The 18642-nt window shown below is 37.8% G+C and overlaps 1 protein-coding gene across 4 annotated transcripts in view; it reads right to left on the bottom strand.

The window, feature by feature from the left end:
• The window catches only part of tet2 (tet methylcytosine dioxygenase 2), a 68001-nt gene extending 54090 nt beyond the window's left edge, over nucleotides 1-13911 (bottom strand). For 2 of the 4 annotated variants that reach the window (XM_088625209.1, XM_088625173.1), the window contains exon 1: nucleotides 1142-1427. The gene's annotated coding sequence lies outside the window, so the exon portion shown is untranslated. Of the gene's footprint in view, nucleotides 1-1141; nucleotides 1428-13844 lie in introns of those variants that run through there. The other 2 variants (XM_088625181.1, XM_088625191.1) reach the window with 2 other exon arrangements.
• Between the last annotated feature and the right edge of the window lie 4731 nt (nucleotides 13912-18642).

An 18642-nucleotide genomic window follows, 5' to 3' on the forward strand; every position in this document is an offset into this window, starting at 1 on the left:
GTAATGAAAGAGAAGCGTGACTTGGGTCTTTTTGTACACAGTAGTAATAGTAGTCTATTTTCTTTTCATTAAGTGATAATTCAAGCAACAAAAGAGAAGAAAAATAAATCACCATAATGGGACTTTTCATGTCCAGGAAAGATCTGCAGCTTTATTTTAGGAATCTACAAATTGGGAAGCATTTATCCATACAACCAAGGCTGAAAATCTCTCTAGGTTATTTCAGATGGTATGGAACCTATTCCAGTTTCCCTCTCTTTTCCCCCCTGCTAATGGTGCTGTAGGATTGGGTTTCATTTCCTTTAAAGCCTCTGACCTTGTAGCGCTTAACCACCACAATCTTTTTTTTTTCTTTGACTCAGCTTGCCTTTGTGTCTGCTTGTCATTCACCGGCGAATGCAATGAATGCTGATTCTCGGGATGCAGAAGCGGCGCTATCTTTCACATTACTCTTCCTCAGGGGGTTATATCCTTCAGACAAGACAGAGTGTAATGCTGCCCCACACAACTATATACTTTTACTTCAAATTCAGCCCCAGGTCTTTTGCCTCTCTCCTGACTTGTTACCCAGTGACTAAAAGGGCAAGCCGTGTCAGAGAACTTTGAATCAAAAAGGTCTACAAAGAATTATGAGAGACTGAAAGAACACAGTAATATGAGAAAAAATACACACATCCTTTATGAGTTAGGGCGAATCCAAAAGAAAATATTTTCCCTAGAGAATGTGCCCTTTAAACAGTTTTTAACGGCATAGAACTGACAGCTAAAAAAATAAAGAAATGTATATACAAATACATATGCAACCAGAAGCTAGTGTACTTCATCACCATCTCCAGCATTTGGTATTAATTACTTCAGAAAAGTGCTGAACAACAAACTCCATACTCTAAAACAGAGTAAAGAATAGTCTGAGGACCCAGGAGATAGACAAATAAGCTTGATGTATTTTCTTTATAAACTACAAAAAAGAAAAAAAAATGTCAGCCATGTTGGAAAGCTTTATCTAATATCCCTCCTTATTATGGTAGCTTTAGGTTTACAGGGGACATTTGCATGCCAAGGCCTGGCTTTACAGAAAACTAAAAGAAAGATGAAGAGGAGAGAAAGAAAGTCTTTAAAAAAATAAAGAACAGATTCTGACCTCTTTTTGCGTCCCTCCACTTTGAGAATTCCAGCAAACAGTCTGGGTCTCCTCTTTAACAAATCCTAAAGGGCAGCCATCTTGCTTCCTTCTGTTCGTCTATGAAAGCAGACTATCCTCCACATCAATATTCATGTCTGACGTCTGTTCTCATCACCAGAAGAAGAAGCCTGGTGTCGCTGTTGGCCTCTTTGAGCTGCATATGCAAGTCACAGACACAGCAGCATGCAGAGTGGTGAGCCGTGTGTGTCAGAGAGCCTGCTTTGCTGGCAGGCCCCCTGTAATCGCAAATCACTTTCCTACTGAGGCCTTCCCACACAAAAGACAAGTTTTTTTTTCTTTGGCACACAACAGTGAGTGCTAGTGTGGCTGCCCCGAAGCACAGGAATGGATTACACAAAACATGGCCCAGCTCCTCATTCAGGTGCACACTGCTGCTCTTGGCTGTTTGTAAAAGCAAAGTGCCTTATCTGCCTGCACAGGAGCCCACCCCCATTCAGACAGGAAATACATGTCTACAGAAAAGGATCAGCAACCTTCTGCTTTTCTTTTGATATTTTCTGTTGTTTTTTTTAATTACTGAGGAGAAATTTTGTGAGAAGCCTCTTATGTTTGGCGTACCACTGTCCAGACTATGCTTTACTCTAACCACACACCTGCCCTCCCTTCATAACAAAGTTAGCTCTTATTTAGGCACCCATTGGTTGACAGCATACTTTTAGTACCGGAGTAAAACTACACTCTAGCCTTTGAAACTCTCTGCAAGAGCCCGCATATTTCTCTGTCTCTGTGAGCCAAGGCCCACCTCCTGTTTACACAAGCCACGTGTGCGAGAGGTATTTAAATCTCACATTCAACTGATCGGCGGGTATTTCTGTTACCGACGAGTCTTAACAGTTTTAACTGAAAAATGCTGCACAACCACACCATTGTTAAAGAAGGCAAGAGGTTGGGAAGTAGTTTTTTTTCTGTTTTGTCAGCTTCACCTTTTTAAAAATAACAATAAAAAGTCCAATCCCATCTGCCATGTAAAGAATGAACTGTGATAAAACAAAACAAGTGCCCAAATAGTTATTTCACTGAGTGAATATTTTAATCCACACAGAAATGAACATGTTATTTTAATTTCATTGTGTGTGAGACTTTTATATCCTTGCTTAAAATAATACCTTACTGTGAATGGAACAAGCTCCCCAACCTAACATCTTAATGGGTATCCTGATCAACATAGTGCTAAAGCATTTCTCATATCTATACCTCGAAGCCTCAGTGAGTGTAGAGTTAAGGTCCTGGGTTCAATTCCTGGGGTGCTATCTGCATGGGATTTGTGTTTTCATTGTGTTCAATGGGGTGCTTCAGTTTCCTCTCACAGTCCAAAGACATACTGGCAAGTTCACTGGCTTCTGGGAAAGTTAGGCCTGCTGTGAGTGTGTGTGTTTGTGCCCTGAATAGTCTGGTGTCCTTTCCAGGGTGTATTCTGCTTGTGTCTGCTGCTTGTCAGTATAGGCTCCGGCTCCCCCATGGCCTTGTATTGGATATAAAGGATAAAAAATGGATGGACAGAATATCCAGGTAGACGTTAACCAAGACACTTGATCACTTTCCTAATAAATGTAGAAGATGTCTAATTCCAAAACCCTAGTAACGAGAGACACCCTGACCCTTTAGCATGGTTGTTAGTTTGATTCTGGACTGAGGCTTCACCCATGAAGAGTTTGTGTCATCTCCCCTTGTTTGCTTGGGTTTTCTAGTCTCCTTCTAACTTCCAAAGACATGCTAGTTAAGTTGAATTGGTCTTTCTAAATTAACTGTGTGCTTGTATATCTGTAGACTGGAATGACCAGTCCAGGATATAGTTCTTATTGGAGCTCTATACTTCAAGGATAGATGCAAGGATTCTATGACCTTCACCAAGAATAAGAAGCTTTCCGATAACGGAATGGCAGTCACAAAAATATATAAGGGAATTCGTTTTTAACAAAGAGTTACTGTAAGTCTTAATAAATGGCTTACATAAATACATACACTAAAACGCTAAATACAACATTAAAATAACATTAAGAAAACTTGAAAACACATGTGTTACTTCATGACTCTACATAGATAAGGAACTAAGATGTAGGTGGGAAGGAAGTGAATCAGTAGATTCTAAGAAAAAAAAGATGAAAGAAGCCCATACCCCACTTAAAACACATGCATTTTTTTAAGTTAACCTCAAAGAGAAAGAGATAGACACAGATAGGCAAGAGAGGGGTAGGGTGGAGAATTAAGAGAACCAGGGCAAGAAAGCTTTTTAACACAGACGGGGGTCATGCATAGAAACTTGGTTTCCCCTCATTTCTAACAAGGCATTTTGATCTCTGCCAGTTTCTGAAGGTCTGAAACTCGTCATCCCGTTTCTGCTAGTTCAGAACTCTCTTTTCTGCCTAGGGCTGTTATAACAGGTGGTTCTTGTCTGAAAATAATCTGCCTCTGGCATCAACCCATTTTGTTTTACCGAGACCCCTCCCTGTTCCCATCATCCCCTGCTCAACAGTGGTGACATTTGTTGACTCACTAGTTTCAGGCTTGAATCAGAAAAGGGGATTTGTTTTTACACAGTGTGGAGGAGGGGAGGAGAGGCAACCACTTCACAGAGAGAGCTGATCTTGCTTTCAGTCTCTTGCATGCTAGAAAGCCAGCTTCTAACCACATTCTTTAGTGACTTTTATACAAAGGTGGTACTGCAAAATATCATGCTTTTGGGTTTTTTTTAAAGAAAAAATATAATCCAGTTCTCAGAAAGGGTCTCCCCTCATTTCTACTAAAACAACAGATGTACAGTAAGAGTTAGTTAAGGCACTTAAAAGCAACTTTAAATCACAAAAGCAGTTGAGGAATGTGATGCAGTATAAAATTGTGTTGGTAGATTTAACAGCATCATCAACAACCATAAATGCACTTAAACTCTGCAATGAGCCTGCTACAGTATACCTGTACTACTGACACTGTGCTACTGATTAGCTGTTTTTCATGCTGAATTAAATGGTGCAAGTTTGGAAATATTGGAAGAATTGATCCAGTTTTCAGGTTCCTTGTCACACACCTGTTAGTGTGGATTACTGTATGTATTAATAACATTACTAGCATTATTTCAATCTCAAGTATCAGTGTACGAACTCCTTGGTAGGTATTTGTCTGTCATGTTAGTTTTGATATTATTTTTGATGTTGATCACAGAAATCTTAGGTGTTTAATTAAGAAAAGCAAATATTTAATTAAAGACATGTTTGGATGTTACATGCTACATTGTGAATTGTTCTTTTAAGATCATATATTAATTCAAAAGAATTAATTGTATAGGTTTGCTTTTTAACAAAAAAACAGGATATTACTTACAGGACTTACTGAATGAAATATTTTCTCCTGCGAGAAAGAAAATGTCAAAATTAAATTTATATAGAGAATAATTACAAAAGAATACACTGTAGCTTAATATGAACCAGGCTACAAGTAGCAATAATAACTACTGTATAATAAAATAATTGTGGCAATATGCAACCCCAAACGAAAGGACATTTATTATTATTATTATTATTATTATTATTATTATTATTATTATTTTGCATTAGAAACCTGCCATATCTCTTGATAATCTATTGAAATATCAATATTAATTAATCTGAATAGGTGGGAATAAATATTACATTTTCAAATGGCAAATATCATGTTTTCGCTAAGAAAGTTTGCCATTGTTTTTGATGAAGCACAGAGGAAGCCACAGTGTGTTCGTCTTGCGCTTTCCAGTGCTGTCTTTGAAATAATGTATTTTGGATTCATAAATGATATGATTTTGTGAGTATGACCTTCTCTGAGTAACCTAGAATGCATAGTCATAAACAGGAATTTTGTAAAAGGTAAAAACCTGAAGTAGAAGGTCAAAGTCTGTGCTGGAGTTAGTCATCAACATTTTATGACTGAAAATAAGGCGAAAAACACAATTGTGTACATTAAATAATGTAAGAACATTCTGTTTTGACACACTGCCATTACGATGAAAGCTGCAAATGAGTGTTAAGGCAAAGTAACAAGGATGAGCAGGCACTGGAGGAAAAGAAAATGAAATTACTTACACTATTTTTAGAAAAACACATTGAGACAGTAATGCAAGCTGTAAATTAATTCTGACCTTATCTTTCAAAATTAGCAAAAAAAAAATTATAAGGATTGGCGTCAGAACTCTGACTCTGTTTTTATTTTATTTTATTTATTTCAATGGCTGTTTCTGCTGAGGGAGGGCTGTTTTCCATTGCTTACGAGCTACCAGAAGCAACTGGGAATGATAATGTTGCAGAGTTGAAAGTTAGGTTGTGTACTAATCCTTGGACATCAACATTGCACAATATTATGAAAGCTATTGATGTAGTTGGTACACAACTCAACTAATCTATATTTCCTAATCTCACACATTCTTTAGTGGGAAGCCTTTTTAAATAGCTGCCTTTGTTGGAACAGAGAGCCAATAAGGCAAATGACTATGCAAATCAGAAACAAACATGCAGGACACAGAATAGAAATAGTAGGACACGGTATAACTTAAAAAAATGGCAGGAAATAAACAGATACCTGTACATGTAAGTAGACTGCTGCTTTAATTCAATTCAAATTTAATTTAATTCAGTAGACTGCACATTTTAATTACAAACATGACCCTGTCATGCATATGTGACAACCCTTATTTTGTTTTGCATTAGTCCCCTGTCTTCAATTTTCTTGTTTTTTTCCCATTGTTTGTGCCATAAGGGCAAAGTTTCTCCATACAGACAATCTGGGTTTGCTCAGTTGTTATTGGAGGATAGGAAACTGAACAAGCTTGGAAATGAGAGCCTGAGGCATCAACTGCATAAGAAGATAAGATGATCAGATGGCCACGAGTTTTGCAAAACAAAACTTCACAAAATGCAGTGTGTCCTTCCTTTCCTGTTTATCATTATCCAGAACATCTTTTATCTTGTAAAGCAGTCAGCTGAATTATCTAAATTGAGCAACTTTGGACATCTTTCTGTGGCATCTGGATGTTTTAATGTGAACACTTAGAAAGTTTTGTAAAGATAGAAGTTGGGTAAAAAGAGATGCTGATTGAAAAGAAACTGTTTTTTTCTCAAAAAGTATAGGATTTAATTTTTTTCTCTACGGAACTATGGATCAAAATATGATCAAAATATTATACTGTATATGTTTTTTACATATATTTTATGATCCATACACTTTAGCTGCCTGTAAAGGTTTGAGGATTACAATGCATAAATCACCAAGATTAACTCATTTTATTCCCATTGTAATATAGTAATGAAATGTTATCCCTCTAAGATCACTTTATTGGCCATATACAATTTCTTTTATTAGGAATTTGTCTTTTCACATACCCCAACTTGCTCTCCATGAGACACACAGACAGGGAGAAGCTTAGAGTCAGAGTACAGGGTCAGCCATTTATACAATGCCCCTGGAGCAGTTGGGGTTAAGGGCCTTGCTCAGGGGCCAAACGGAGTAGGATTCCTCTGCCGGCCACAGGATACAAACCGGCAACCTTCCAGCAACAGGTGCAGATCCTTAGCCACAGAGCCACCGAACCACCCTATGGGATCCTTCCTCACAAGTGTTTGGGTTTTCATATAGTGTAGTAAGTCTTTCTTTCACCCATTAACAGTAAAAATAAAATGTGAGGATCAAACTGCAGCTGAATTGTGAAGTTGATTGGCATCACAATAACAACAGAAAGATGTTTGCGCTGGTATAAAATTTTAAGCAAAAGAAAATCTGCAAAAAGCTTCAGTATGAAATGCACTAGTTAATATACACATATAAAAAAATAATAAAGCTGCCATTTATTAACACCTTCAATTGTTTTTGATTTATGTTAAAAGAGATAATCAAATGGTGTTCTATTAAACACTACTGAACAATCTACTAATTTTCTGATGTTTTGAAAGTATGCCACATTAAAATATATTTCCCTTTCATTCATTCTGTCTCTTTATTTTAGCAAACCTTTGGTGTGCTTAGTTTCTTCATTACACCTAAAGAGTACGTTAGAAGTGTGTTAAATGGGAGAACATCATTTGTGATTCATCTTCTCCTCCCCCCTGAGTAGAAACTTCTCACCTCATTCATGGAGAAAGTGGTCCTGCTGCCAAAGGTAATCATGACACAGACACACTTGTCACTTGAAAGAAGTCACACCTCAAGTTGACTGCCAAGTGTTAGGGGGATTAAAGCTACTGTTTTCTAAAGTTCAGGGGGTCACCAGAAGAGCTTTTCGGCTTCTCTACATGGTTAATAAATCCATTGACAGATGCAAAACAAACACACTATCCTGTTTCAATGAGAAGTGGAAATATTGCACTCATGTTGTAATACTAATTGACCACTGAATTTCTATTCTATCCAAAAATCCTATAGACACATGTTTATTTTGATTTTGAAAAGCAAAAGTACCAAATACAGAAATAATTACATTTTGTATACATAATTACTAGTGTTGAAAACTTACAAATTGCAACTGGCACATATCCCATAAAAAAAACAAACACCCAATCTAATCTCTTTGCTGAATATACCTTTCATTAGGTAGAGCGAACAATTAGAGTACGAATTTCTATAGCTTCATAGTCATAATAATTTACTATTCCATTTGTCCATATCTCTGGAAATAAGATTAATGTATTTAAATTATGGATAATTGCATTACTCTTTATAATGATAACTTCTGTTTATTTCCAATTTGAAATTCTGAAGATAAAATTAAATAAAGTTAATATATAAGTGCATATTACATAATCATATGGAAATATTTTCTCTCCTTCTATTACATCTTTATACTCAGAGTACTTTAAAAGCCATACATTTTTACCTTGGTGTTACTATTTTTTTACATAGTCATATGAACATATGAACATAACAATGCTGGCAAACAAAAATACATTTAGTTTTTAATAGCTCATTGTAACAAGAATCTTACCCAGCCATTCCTTGAAAGATGCCAGAGTATTAGCTTTCGCAACATGGCTGGATAACTTGTTACATACAGTACTCTCAGAATCCTTTGTGTAAAAGGGTGCATTTTTCTGTTTTAAATGCATTTCCCCTTAGCTTCCACCTGTTTTCTTTAGTTTGTGATTTACTGATGAATCTTAACAACTGTCTATGCCTCTGGGGATTTTAAATATTTTAATTAGGTCTCTGTTTGACTCTAAAATGAATTTCTTTTAGTCTTTCAGTACGGACATTCCTTTGAAGGGAATGTACTGTATGTGGCTGAGGTTTTCTAGACTCTTTACAGAGCAACAATATTTTTTGGAGACCCAAAATGTACATACTGTAGTATTTTAAATGAGGGTTTACAAGTGCATTGTGTAATTTTAACAAAACATCCTTGATTAAAATTCTACACTTAAACTATACTGTATATCCTACCATTCTGAAGGTTAAAGGTTTTTAATACTTTTTAATTATACTGCTTAGTGTCTAGAAGAGATGGAAATAATGTGTCTAAGCACACACCTAAGCATTTCAAGCAACCTCTTGAAGCTCCAACAATTTTCTAACCTCCTCATCCAATTTAGGTTTGCAGGGGAGGCAGAACCTATTCCAGCAAACAACAGGCACAAGGCAGGATACACCCTGGATGGTACACTAGTCCATTGCTTTGCAAACACATAACACATAACACAAACACGTACATACTTATGCCTAGGGCCAATCTTCCCAAAAGCAATTAACCTACCACTGTGTTTTGAACTATAGGAGGAACACCAGAGAACCCTTATGAAACTCATATGAATACAACTTGAACATACAGACTCCATGCAGACGGTACCCCTGTTCCATAATAGGACCCAGGTTCCCAGTGCTATGAGGCAGCAATGCTAACCATTGCGCCACCATGTCACCCTCAAATCTCTTTTTTCCTGTTCAATACATGTAGTTTTTGTTACCTTTATGCCTAATTTTTATTACCTGTAAGCCTAGTTTATGTTACCCGTATATAACATCCTGGACTTGTTTACATTAAACATCATCAGTCAGATGTTTGTCTTGTCCTGAATTTGTTTGAAGTCTTTGTGTATTTCATTTGCAGCTTCTATAGTGTTTGCTGATCATTCTGTTTTGATATCATCTGTGACCTTCACTAGTTTGCTAACTATATTGTAATCTAGATCAACGATATAAATTAGAAAGAGCAGTGGTCCTAACAGAAATGTCTGTAGAACTTTGCTTATTAACCCCAGTGTGAATATTCACCCCTTATCTACATTATTTGTTCCCTGTCCATCAAGCAATTAATCTAAGTGCACACATTATCTTAAGTGCATATTATCTGCAATTTTAGAACTAGTATTTTAAGAGAAACCTTCTGAAAATCTAAATATACAATATTGTATACTCCATTTGTATCTGTTACAGTTTATACTTGTTCAAAGAACTCCATGACATTAGTTAAGCAAGACAAGAGCTACTGTACATTTCTAAATCCATGATTACTATCTTATTGTCATACAGATGATCCTCTAGTTTATTTCTAACTACTGTTTACATAATGTTACTTGCAATAGATATAATATTTATTGGTCCATAATTTTGATAAGATTTTGTCACCTTTTGTATAGATGGTTTGCAATCAAAGGGTATTGAGGTTGCTGGAAGAATTGTGTTAAGGAATGATGAATAAGTACAATTGTTTGAATAATATTGTGCCCTGTATAGTTATTGTTATTGTATCTAGTACTTGTATCACTTCTGTCTCTTCTATGCTAATATTTTTTAATACAGACATTTTTATTTGCTTAGACTGAAGCATCAGGCTGGAAGGAGTTTTTTTTAAACTATTGCCATTTGCCACTGATTGCATAGCCATCCTTTCGTATTCTGCTTCTCTTTAGGTCTCTCAATCAAAGCATACCATATTATGATCAGATTTCCCTAATGTTTTTCTCACCTCTGTTTATCTCACTGTATCCTAATTGTTTAAAATGGCTAAATCAAAATATGCTTTCCCTGTAGTAGATGTTCCTACAAACTGAGCAAGAAAGTAGTCATTAGCCATGTCTATCAGCCTCTGAGCTAACATAGAGTGACACTGAATATCATTAGTTACTGTTCTTTCTCATTATCAACAAAACATGAGGAAACTTTTCTCCCGGTTTCCATTATATAAATTAGGTAGCTGAATGGTAATAATCCATGCTCCTTTTTTGAATTATGACAGGGTAGCTGTGGTGATATATTACAAACTGATTAGCTTTGAATTAACTAATTATTTCAAGAAGACAGCTTTCCCAAGCAATAAGGATAAAAGTCTCAAAACGCACCATGATTACCTTCTTTGCCAGCTTGCACACTCCACAGACCTGTTAACCCTAGAGCTGTCAGTCTTCACTTAACACCACACCTTGTATGTCTACAAGCCAGTAGAGATACACAGAGCAAATCCTAATTAGGATCTGTTTCAGCCTTGCTACTGTTGCAGCAGAACAAGAACAAGAACTTATCTCCGAGGCACTGGGGGGAGAGCTGTATCTGTATACCCTTCCTGGCCTAATTGCAAAGGAGCAGCAGGATGGGGATGGGGAGCTGGCTGCAAAGAAGGGGGACAGCAGTAGGTTGCCATCTGAATAGCTCAATTTATAAACAGCCAAACCACTATTTGTTATACTGTTTTTATTTTTCAGAAAGCATTTCCATATACGCACAGCTATCAGAGTTAGACATTTCTTTACTAGCCCCCTGTTTGGTTACCTCGCTATTATTACTGTTTTGCACCACAGTATTGCTTTTTTTAATCTCTCCAATATGAGTAAGATTTTGGACAGGCCTAATGAGCGTGACCTTTGGACCTAATTTTATGCGGAGACCTTCTGATATTCAGGATGGACATTTTAATGGATAGGCAGTTTCTGTGGTCAGGCCACTTTTCTTTGATCTCTTTACAACTGCTTGTGAACAGTGGGCTCCCTGGCAGATCCTATTCTATAGGGGGCAATTCAGAAAAAGAGCTCTTTTTGACAGGCATTATTTCACAGCCCTTTCAGGATCCTGGCAACTCTAAAAGCACCACAATACGGCTGTTGAGAAGGAGTTCAAAGGAATGGTGTGGGAAAAAGAAAAACACAACTTTTTCGAACTTGTACCTTTTTCAGGTGTATCCTGAAGAAGGCTGAGCAGTCACATTATATCAGCATAATGAATGAACATCTGCTTTGCTGCTCACGTGGTGGTGAAGCTCCCCGATCAAACCTCTATAAAGTATTTCTGTAATTCCCCTGTGATTTAACTATTATTTACTATATTATATACTATAACTTAACTATTATTAAATAGATGCCACCTGGTTTTTTTTTTCTGTTGTTCATATTTTACCGCTGTGAACTGGTCAGCAAATGAATTATTATCCCTTCTTCTAACAGAAAATGATCGCAAATTAGTAGTACGTAGGAATGGAGCATCATGTGTCACTGCAACGGCTAGTCCTTCCTTCCACAATTGAAGAGAAAACTGCAGTCCCAATTTCCCAGACCTGTCATTAAATATCAATAACAAAATTAATTGACGGTATCGCTGAATTTGACAAATTCGGAAATCAGTACAAAATCGTGAACTTTGTGAAAGTGCTGTATTGTCGCAAACCACTGGTCTCGTTGTGGGTAAGAGCTGCGATGTCCAGAACCAGGTCAGGTGTCAAGTACAGGTTGGATTTGTCAGCAGACATTTCACCCCAGAAATGTCCCAACGGGATCTGCATGTACTTAACGACTATATTGTATTTGTCGGCAAAACCGCCTTGAAGTCAAGAGCAATTATTTCTATTGGATTAAAAGAGATGTATTCACAAGCCTGCTTCTTTACAACGTCATAGGGCCGCTTCATGGCCTTTGTTTCTCAATCACAGAATATGGCGCTGCGCATATATGGAAATTTAATTTATTTTGTGACGTAACGTCAAGGTGTAACACTTTACAGTGTACAGTACATTTTAATTTCTTTGTGGTTTGAAATGCACTCATCAATGCCAATTCGTTCTAACCCCGAAATATAAAATTAGGGTTGCAGTTCCCCATTAAGAACCAACTAATATATATAATACATAATTTATATCCATAAACAGTAAAAGTCATATACTGTATACCTCTAAATATCATAATCAATATAGTAAAAGAGCCTGGTTTTACAGATTACATTGAGGTATGGGTTTACTGAATGCTTTGCTGTTAACAGAACTTTGAAAGTGTCTTTCCAATACCATCGGGAATGGTGTGAAACATTTTTTGTACTTTGTTTACTTATGCATTCAAAACATGTATGGAGCCACGCACGTGGCCTGCTGTGTAACTGCTGAGATGACAGCTGGCAGGCAATGTCTGCAAGGAATTACCCCGAATCTTTTCACAACAGCTCCCTGAGTATCCAAACTTGCATATAATCCAGCTAATTCAGAATTGTTCTGGGCAATTTAAGAGGATAAAAGGACATGTTCTGGATTGTTCTGGGAGCATTTGTGCTGCATAAATTCATTGGATCCTTTCCTCTTGTACTCTTCATGCAGATTATTTGATCAAGTGTAAACAAATATTTAAGCTGTTCAGACTCTCAAAGTGAATTTCAACCTGTCCCAGATGATTCAAAATGATTCAATTTTAAATAAGTGAACAGTTATGGTATTCAAAAGGAGTGTTCTTAGTAAACAGCGACAGCAGCCCATATTAGAGACACCTGTTGATGAAGCAAGCCTGGAGAACAGCTGCAGGTTCCACTGCATATTTTCCAACGGCTGCTCAAGTAGCCTAGCAAGATGCTAATAAGATGAAATCATCAGATCACTCTCTAAGGCTCGGCCTAGAGTGACACAACATGCTCTGAGGTATTTTGTTTGTATAAGTAATGTCAGCATTTTGACTGCTGAACGAAGAGGTCTTCACCCTGTCAGTAATACACAGCGCTACTAGGGGTATCCCAGTAAAATAATAAATCAATCAAATCCAAAAAGTATACGTTTTGTTTCTGACATTGAAATGCATCTTTACATACATCAAAGGTTGTAAACATACTTGGATAAGGCATGGATAAGGTGATTGGGATAAAATTGTGCTCTTTGGAAGTGCAGCGAAAGCCTCAGGAACTGTTTTGAAGCTTCTGAAGGTCTCCTGCTTTTTGAGTTTAAAATAATTGCATTTCAGAATTAACTCAACGGCAATATCTACACATTTACTTATAAAACTGGATGAAATCGGAACAAAAGCAGAATGAGTTATGGACTGGACAACGTGTCATACTTAAAAATTGTTATACAGTAATCCCTTGCTCTACAAGTTTAATTTGATCTTTAAAAACTCATATAAAAGAAATTAAATTCCCATTACTTCCCATGTTATAATCTCAATTTGTTCCAGAATTAAAAAATGCTTCCTGAAACACCTTAATACTGCACAGAATGGAACTAAGTATAAAAATAATAACATTGCTGGATAACTGTTCAATAAACACACTTAAAATAACCAATTTATGTATAAACAGTAGCTAGAAAAAAGATTTACAGTACAGTATAGTAGTTACATTGTTACTGCACAGTCATTAGCAAATGCATAAAACCTTATTTAAAAAAAGCAAAAGACTTAATTTATTTTATTTTTTAAAAAAGTTAAAATGTAATGAAAGTAAAATTACTTACCCAAAAGGGTGTGATAAAAGAACAATTTTGGCAATGTTTTACGAGAGCCCAGCTCGTCAGTGCAAATCTGCTCATTAAATGAAAAAACAGGTAGGGTGACTACATCTTGACGAAATGAAAACTTGTTTGGCAAGGGATTACTGTCACGCTATACTGTTATCAAAACAGCCTTTCTCAGAGTAATGTGATTTTTTGTAGAATTTTTTAAATTCCAAATTCCAAAAAACAAGAGGGTTACATCTTTTCACACCTCTAATTATTCTTTTAAAAAAATGCAACAAAACAAATCTATAGTAAAATTGTGTTCTTTTGCAGTGAAGTGGAAACCTCTGGAACTGTTTTGAAGCTTCTGAAGGTTTCCTATTTTTCTGGAGTATAAAAGAAGGTATATATACCCCAGACATTCATTAGTAGTAGCATGCATCATCAAGGCTAAGCTCAGAGAGCTCCTTGAATACTGAAGGCAAATGGTCATTGACTTTCACCAGTTAAAGGATGGATATAAAAGACTGCACAGAAAGCTAAAGCTAAAACAACCACTATCCACTGTTGTTTCCATTATTAAATAACTCAAAGCTATTGCAATAATGACAACCCTGCCAAGAACATAACACACGTTTACTGTATCTTGACACCATTGGCTGTGAGACAGTTGGCTCTAGAGGCAACCATAAATACAAAGAGCAACAGGTGGAAATCCTCAATATACACTTGTATTTCCACAATACAGAGTCATAAACTACCATTCAAAGTCGCCTGCATGAATGTGACATTTCATAGCTGGGTTGCAAAGAATAGGGCTCTTCTGAGGGTATATCACGAAAAGGGCCAACCCCAACTTGACGATTGAATTGATAGATAGATACTTTATTGATCCCGTGAGGGAAATTGCAGTGCAACAGCAGCGTAACACAGTCAACGCAAAACAGTGTAACGAATGATACAATAATAATAATACAATACATACAATAAAATCAGTACAGTGAGAAGTGCACTAAGAAGAGTTACTCACAGTCGAGAACATACAAAGAACAAACCAGAACAGTACACAAAAAGTTGTATTGCACGATATAAGTATAAATATAAATGTATTGCACAAGTCCCTGGCATACTGTATATTTCACAAAAACAGTTGTAAATGGGAAAGCCAGATGTAGCAGACAGTTTACTGTTCAGTCCAAAAACAGGTCAATGTCAATGTTGCCCCTGCCCAGACGCAAAGTGGATGCATTGTACAGTCTTATGGCAGAAGGCAAGAATGACCTCCTGTAGCGCTCCCTGTCGCTCCGTGGATGGATCAGGCTATTGCTGAATATGCTCTTCATTTCCACAAGCATGTCATAGAGGGGATGGGAGACGTTGTCCATTATGGCTTCTAGTTTGGACACCATTCTCCTCTCAGCCACTACCTCCAGGGGGTCCAGGTCAGACCCAATGACAGAGCTTGCTCTTCTGATGAGCTTGTTCAGCCTGTTAGAATCCCCTGCTCTAATCCCAGAGCCCCAGCATACCACCGCTTAGGAAATGGCGCTCGCTACCACCAACTGATAGAACATATGTAGCATCTTGCTACATACATTGAAGGACCTGAGCCTCCTCAAGAAGAAAAGTCGGCTCTGTCCCTTCTTGTAGATGGCCTCGGTGTTATTAGACCATTCCAGTCTATCGTCGATGTGCACTCCAAGGTACTTGTATGAGTTCACTATCTCTACGCCACTCCCATGAATGTAGACAGGAGTAGGTTGGATCCTTTTCCTCCTGAAATCTATCACCAGAATGACAGGTGAAACAATGGTATCTCTGTTACACAGTTTTTTTATTTTTCTAGATTTTGAGAGGAAGTCTAGGACAGTCACAATGATTTGTTCATTTGATTCAACTATGGAAAATGTACAAATGGACATCCATACGCTAAGATTGCTGAGATGGCTCACTGGTGGTGGACTCAAAGGACTCAGACAGATAGGTTAGAAAGTCTTAGGCCCTAATCACAAAACTAGAAAATATTGCTCAGCACAACCTCTGCCAGCTGAGGCCACTGGCAGGCTAAATAGATTGGAGACTGTTTTAATGCAACTCTTTAATTACAACCAAAAATACAAATTGACCCTTAAACTTAATTGTCATTACTTGTATTTGTGCTGTTAAAAGAGCCCAAAATACATCTACAACTATTACTTGTGTCCCTTGTGAGACCTCACCAGATGAGCTGAATATCCTCAGGTTGAACAAAGGAAGATTTTGAGTAGTTTACATGGAGGAACTCACAGATCTGAAAAGGAGTTGATAAAGTCAGTTCAGACCCCTACTTGTGTAACAACAATCTAAAAGGTGCCCAGACAAAATACCAGGCATGCTAGTAAAGCCTCTTCTCCAGAATTATCCAGAATTGGAATTTTTTTGATAATTTAGTTATTATTTATTAAGTACAAACAAAGAGAAAAGACTTACAATATGATAATATTAGACTAGAATAATATTCTATTTCTGTAATAGAAAAGTAGACAATGCATATCATGTGGATGGGGTACTCAGTGATGTTGTGTTTTCCATGATAGAACTGCAATTATAAAGTTGTGGTTAAAGCTAAAATAATCTATTTTACTGTTAGTCCCACAGTCACAGCTCACTGGTGATTTTAGCAGCCCTGCCCTTGAAATGTCCTTGTCCCTTGCATTGTATATTGATTTTGGTGATGACTTGAACCTCCCATCTTTCCTTCAAATTCATTTCATATCCCTGGCTGTTTCAGTTGCAGGGAAATGAACTGAGTGTTTTACTTATTATGTTTTGTTTCTTTGCTGGCTGAAACGTATTTCCTACAGGACATTTTATAAGGAATCTATTGGAAGTATGGAAAAAAACCTTTTCACTTCCGTCTTACTTTCACATTCTTCCTTTACCCATTTTCATGCTGATGGTTTGATAGTTCTGTTTTATTTTGTAATTAAAATAAAAATAATAAAAATAATTCTTACATCTTATATAGCCCTTTTCTGTACACTCCAATCAAAACACTTTACAGGTAATGGGGACTCCCCTCCACCACCACCAATGTGTAGCATCCACCTGGATCATATGACAGCCACCCAGATGATGTACACTCACTACACACCAGCTATCATTGGGGAGGAGAACAGAATGATGAAGCCAATTCATAGATGGAAACTATTATGGGGGCATTATTGGTAAAAGCCAGAGGGAAATTTAGCCAGGACACCGGAGTTAATACCCCTACTCTTTTAAAAAAAATGCCCTGGGATTTCAATGACATGGAGAGTCAGAACCTGAGTTTCCATCTGAAGGATGCAGCCTTTTTTTATAGTACAGTGTCCCCTTCATTCTACTGGGGCATTAGGACCCACATACAGTAGACCGCAGGGTGAGTGGTTCTTACTGGTTCCACTTACACCTCTTTCAGCAGCAACCTTAGCTTTTATCATTTCTTCTGGCTATGAGACATTACTGATCGCACAGTACTGGATATTGATCTGCTCTGTTGAGCCTGGACAAAACTGCGGTTTTTCCTTCTATTGCATATGTGTGCTGCAGGACAGTATGTATGTACTGTAGGTTTCTTCCACCTGAAGAAGATGACAGCAAAGGGCCAAATCCTGCACAAGACAACTTGAACCACAAAGAGGATGGGTCTTCAATATAACCATGGAGACAAGCAAGACAAAGTGGGGCTGAATCAGACACCTTCACTCGAACATGCAGACATTTTTGTGCCACTGGGGGGGGGGGACTGTAACCAAACAATATCAACACAAATAATTCCCAGCCTATCCAGATCCAGAGCTGTTGGAGGTAATGCAGTGTACAGCGGCTGCTGGCACGATTGAATTATCAGACAACATTTTCTATACCCCTAACATTCTTGATGTGGGAAAAGGATAGTGTCACGGATGTCGGAAGGGGCATGCCGTGGAATGACAAAGAGAGCAGTAGAGACCCTATGCATAGCGGCAAAAGGGGCAACATGGCGGTTAGCCTGGGCTCAGGGGGTCAGATGATGTTGGGCCGCGGAAGAGACGACCTGGTGCTAGCCAGGTCTCAAGACATCCTAACCCTCAATGCTGAGCGAGGAGTAAATGGAGACCCGGAAATATATAACCCCACACAAAGACACACCGGAAGGACAAGAAAAGCACAGGGACAGGATAGAGAAGGAGTGCCCTCTAGATGTAGAGGGCGTGACAGACGGAAAGAGAGTAGACCACTGCTATTAAGCAATGCGATTAATGCAAGACACATTTTCTTTAGTGTCCATAGACAGAGCTGTTGACTGAGATGGCCCTGGAGGCCAGACGACAGACTGTTTGGGCTACCTTTAATCTGTTAGTGGAATACAGACTACTGTGCCATATGCAGAGTGTGTTGTTTGCAAAGATGACATGCTAGTACCTCCTTCTACCTTCTCTGTTTCCCTCCCTCTCCCAGTGGAAGAAGTAGATCTCCCCAAAATTGTCCTATTATTGACTATTATAGACTTTTATTAACTTCATGTCAGGAACCGGCAGGTTGTTTCAGAGGATCCTGTGCGTAGCTGTGAATTCTGCGGGATGCAGAGGCACTCAATCCAAAATTGTAATCCAGAAGGAAGGTCGATAGGAGAAGCTATAGATCAGGTAACCAGATAGATTCGAGACAAACCGAGAAGAAAATCCGAAAGGCGTAATCCGAGAGATGAGATCGAAGAGGGAAAAGTTAGGTCCAAAACACCGGGAAATCCAACGAGACAAAAAGACGCGCACCAGATAACTCTAAAGGAGGACTCTCAATAGTGAGCATCGGT

Source organism: Lepisosteus platostomus, chromosome 1 (genome assembly GCF_059453375.1).
Source record: "Lepisosteus platostomus isolate fLepPlt1 chromosome 1, fLepPlt1.hap1, whole genome shotgun sequence".
Taxonomy (NCBI): domain Eukaryota; kingdom Metazoa; phylum Chordata; class Actinopteri; order Semionotiformes; family Lepisosteidae; genus Lepisosteus; species Lepisosteus platostomus.